The following is a 4,792-nucleotide window of genomic DNA, read 5'->3' as shown; positions in this document are numbered from 1 at the left end:
AAATTATCAGAGCACCAGCCTAGATGGCCATTTTCCCAGTTAATTGACAGGAACTGCTCAGCCAGGGTTGGCCAGTTGAAGGGAAGATAATACTTGGCAGAGCTGACATGTGATAGTTGTTTAGGAAAGTCCTGGGTTCTGAGTCAACCTGGGAGCTGAGCAGACCACTCACTGGTCACTGAGGGTGGTCAGCTGGTCACCAGGAAGTCTCCACATGAGGAGGCTGACTGCAAAGATGCTGGGGGAGGATGGCCACAGTTGGGCTTCCCCCGGCCCTTCGGAGGGGCTTCACTTTGGGAGCATCTGCATTGTATTTTGGGTCAGGGAAAAATCTAGAGGCAAGAGGCTAGATCAGGGTTTGAGGTCTTTTCTCAGCCCAGAAAACTCTTTCAGGCATCAACTGTCTCCTGCAGAGGGCAGGATATTTTGAGAAAGAGTGAGAAGAGCCCTTGGTTTGTGTACAGGGCAGGACCTAGAGGTCCCAGGTGTTGAGGGACCTCTGTCCTCAGGGAACCAACTACATTCCTGTCCCAGATGCATCATACGTCAGTGTTGTGACTCTGGACAAGCCACTTAAAATCTCTAAATTTCAATGCTGTGAACTCTATGATGTGGGTTACAATCCACAGGGCTGACATGGGGACCTCAGGAGATGAGAACAGATCTCCAGACTGGCAGCCAAGTACAAGCAGAACCAGCTAATCCTCACTTTCTTCTTTCTTGTATTACAGGTCTGGGAGAGCCTCCAAGTTTTGTCTCGCTGACACCACACACCATCTCCTCTGTTCTGATCCAGTGGCAGGTAAGGGCTGGGAAGGGCAGGGTGTTTCCTGAACTGGCATCGGGAGCTGGGACCTGCCTGCCAGGCTCCGTGACATCATCCGAGGGTCAGTAGCAGGTCAGAGGACATGACGTGGTTGGTGTGCCCACCTGGGGGAGCACCACGGACCCCCCCCCAAGCTAAGCTGTGGGAAGGAGCCTGAGCTCGGCTCTCTGAGGAGGGCCAGTGTGACAGCGGGGCTGGTGCAGAGCCTTCAGGGCTGAACGTTGCAGGCATTTGGGCAAGGGCGGCCCAGTGAGGCCTCCATGGTACACACAGAACTGGGTGTCATCCGACAGGGCCAAGAAACCATAGCCTGGGGAGTGATCTCTTCTACAGTGATCATCTCCTATCAGACAGAATACCCACAGGGTTACATGTGTCCTCCCTATGTTCCAGGTGTTAATCCTCAGTGAAAGTCCACTCAAGGCACCTCTATCCTAGATAATGAAGTAGTGTTGGTGGGCCATGGACAGCACTGGACACTCTGACCTTTCTTTGCCTTATTTCCAATTTGGGTACTTTTGCCAACAGCAACATGCATTGAAGACAAAAGTAACAGAGGGGGGAACTGGCAAGGAAGGGTGCCCTGTCCCAGTGAGGGTGCTCACCGGGTCTGGGGAGAGGGCTCAGGCAGGCCAGGGGGTTGGGTTCAGAAGCCCAGCTGGAGCTGGGCCAGAGAGGCACAACACAGCAACAGGCAGGGCCAAGGGCAGCGATGAGAACGTCGTGGGAACTTTCTTCAACAAGGGAAGTTCCTGAGGCCAGAATGGGGTGGCCTTCCTGGGGAGGGGGAGGGCAGTGCCTACAGCAGAGGGTCATGGGGTAAGAAGATGGGATCAGGAGCCCTGGCCTGTGTTCATGGCCACAGTGAGGTGAGGTCTGCCTAGAAGTGGCCACACTGGGCTAGTGGTCCATGGAGGGGTCCGTGCAGCTGACCGTCTTCCTCCAGGTTGATGAGATTGTCCAGTTGAGTGCCAGCATCACATCCAGACCAGGCAGGAGAGATGGGATGGTTTGAGGTCAGGAGATATAGGGGCCCTGGTGATGATGGAATCCAAAGCAAACTGTGGTCTAGACATGGCCTTGGAGAGGTAGAGGCCATGCCTAGCTGGGGGCAGAGCCTGGCAAGAGGGGAGGACTGGAAGGGACTCTGTTAGAAAGGGGGGGTGAAGGGCATGTGTCAGCATGCCAGGAAACCCAGAGGAGGCCCTAGGGGACCCCATCCTAAATGGACTGCCTCCATGGGACTTGTAGGCCAGGACAGAACATGCTGGAGACCCCTCCAGGCTAGAGCTGCTGCCCAGCAAGGAGCAAGGGGGAGAAGCGCCGGGTCAGGGGCACTCCCCAGCCATCCTGGTGTTGCTAATGGAGCAGGGGTGCTGGGTGGGAAGTCAGGACAGGAAGGCCATGGTTGGGGTGTGTACACCAGCCCTGAGGGGGCTTCCTGAACTCTCAAGTGGTGGCCCCTAACCGCTGAAGGTTCCTGTTGCCTCTCCTATGTGGCAACTCAGTGGCATCAGTAGGTATTAGCTCCACTCACCTGCAATTTGACCATGAGTGAGGAGCACATTTAGAGGTTCTGTGAGGGTTAAATGGACAGACTTGACAGGGTCGCTCCAGGAGGGACGAGAGTGGGGCTTTCATAGTCTGGGCTCTGTGAGGCACACAGAATGTGCAGGAATTGATGGAGTGGCTGTGGACCCCTCCTTCACTCCACTGCCAAGTGACACGTCTCAAGAAGTGAAGGAACCCTTAAAGATGACAATTCCAAATGTCTTCCAATGAACATGGAAGTTTGCTGCCTGGTGTTCTGTACTTTCCAGCCTCACCAGTGTGGGGACAGGATGGGAACTGGCTCCCACCCCTGCCTCTGGGCAGCCGTGTCCCCTGAGCTTGTCTCAGGGCCCCCACTGGCTCTAGGTCTGTGGACCCCAGTTTGCCAGTGGATGACGTGTCCCTGTTAGGCGTCGCTGCCTCCCCATTCTCCCTCTGTAAAAATAGGAGGTTAAAGGTGAACTTCAAGATCTCTGATGTAAGGCCCATTAGGTCTCACAACCCCAACTTCCTGTAGGGCCTTAGTGGGAGGTGGGAGACATTCAAAACGGAAATTCAAGGTCCCAAGAGCTTCTGTTTCCCACCCTCCACTAACTTAATCAACCCAAAGATTGGTCTTCTCTACTGTGCTAAATTCTACCAGAAATTTAGCATTTCCTTTGTAGATGTGGCATTTGGCTTGCCAGTAACTAAGTAAGCTCTTTTTCTATAAAGACATCTCAGAGCCTTGGAACAGACCATCACCTCTACAAAGTGGCTTTTGCCCCCTGCCATCCTGACCCCCAAGCACATGGGGCTCGGAGCCCCGTGGTTGCCGTCAGACAGCTCTGTGACTGGCGGATGGCTGTACCAAAGGAACTTGGCATGCGTGTCCATCAGCTGTCCCCATTCAGAGCCCAATAGAACAAACCAATTGCAAGAAACCCAGAGCAGGAGGTGGTCAATAGGACGTATTGTAGAAATAAATACCTGTCAACTGCCGGGCAACTGAAGTATAAAAAAAATATGAGTAATTTACTAAATCAGAGCAAACAAAACGAAGAGACTATTTTTAAATATAGATTTGCATTCCAAATGAAATGCTTCACCTGTAAACCCCCTTCTTTCCAGTAATTTGTTTAAAAATGCAAATGTCACCCATAATTTCAAGGCTGCTGACCCACTTAAATGTCTCCTCCATTAGAAAATGTCAAGTTTGATTTTTCCTAGTGGGATAGTCAATCCCTGCCTCTCATGGGGACCAGCACTATTTGAAATCTAAGGATTTGAGTGTGTTTTCTAGACAGTGGCAGTATTGTGGTCACACTGAGTACAACTCATAAAGACACCAGTGTTTCTCAATTGGTCAAACCATTTAATCTGGCTGTCTGAAACTTGCAGTGGCTCCTACAGTCTGTCACTCAAGTGTAGTTCCCTTTGTGTGGCTATAGACTCTCCTAGTGGATTTTGAAGCCATTTTTAAGCAGCAACAGCAACAATAACAACAATGACAACAAACCCCCCCCCAAAAAAGCAAAACAAAAAGCCCCCCAAAACAAAACAAAACCAAATCTTAGCACTAGATCACATCACGCACATTGGCCTCAGCAGAGGGTGGGCCCAGTGTTGTAACAGGCACCTTCCTAAGCGGAGCGCGACTGTCACCTGGACGGGGGGAACAGCAGCGGGGCCTCTTCAGGATGTATTTGGGGTTTGTTTCTTCTCTCACGCGGGCTCCATCACCTGCAGAAGACCAGGTCCTGTGTAGGGTGCTGATCACCCAAAGGTGGACAAGACAGACGCCCGGCCTTAAAGAGCTCCTGTTTCCTGGGCTAAGCCCTAGGACACATCAGTGGGAAGACAGTGGAGGAGGAGCTGGGAGGAGACCCTGAGCGGGTTTGTTCACCTCCCTGAGCCTCAGGTTTCTCACCTATACATGGCACCCACACCTCCAGAGCTACAGGGGACTGAATGGCAACGTGGCTGTGGGGCACATATAAAGTACCCTACATGGTGTGCTCTCAGGGGACAGGTAAATGCAGGTGCTGCTGTCGCCCTGATGTTGCTGGTAATGGGCTGCTTTTTTCTGCCTTTTTCCCCACAGGGCCATCCAGGAGATCCTGCTCACCAGCTCAGAAGGCCTGTGCCCTGGAGCCTCGAGTGAGAGGAGCTGTTTTGATAGCGACTTGCAGCTGGCCATGGAGCTGTCTGCCAAAGAGCTGGAGGAGTGGGAGCTCCAGCTCCGGGGGGAGGAGGAAGAGCTCCAGCAAGTCTTACAGCTGTCTCTCACGGAGAAATAGATCTTTCTGCTCATGGGCTGCACAAATCAGGGCTTCTGTGCTGCATGCGAGTGCTGCATCACTTGTGCCCTGGGGCTGAAACAAATAAACAAATCATAAAATGGGCAGAAGATATGAACAGACACTTTTCCAATGG

The 4,792-nt window shown here is 52.5% G+C and overlaps 1 long non-coding RNA gene across 1 annotated transcript; it reads right to left on the bottom strand.

The window, feature by feature from the left end:
• Window positions 1-2,645: 2,645 nt before the first annotated feature.
• Window positions 2,646-4,712, bottom strand: LOC117799204. The gene is made up of 3 exons (XR_004622949.1): window positions 4,485-4,712; window positions 3,954-4,099; window positions 2,646-2,812 (listed from the first exon to the last, which is right to left on the bottom strand). It is a non-coding gene; the product is annotated as an uncharacterized LOC117799204 (long non-coding RNA).
• Window positions 4,713-4,792: the final 80 nt, after the last annotated feature.

Source organism: Ailuropoda melanoleuca, unplaced genomic scaffold (assembly GCF_002007445.2).
Source record: "Ailuropoda melanoleuca isolate Jingjing unplaced genomic scaffold, ASM200744v2 unplaced-scaffold4502, whole genome shotgun sequence".
Taxonomy (NCBI): Eukaryota; Metazoa; Chordata; class Mammalia; order Carnivora; family Ursidae; genus Ailuropoda; species Ailuropoda melanoleuca.
The sequence above is the reverse complement of the archived record's forward strand: the minus strand, read 5'-3'. Positions and strand labels throughout refer to the sequence as shown.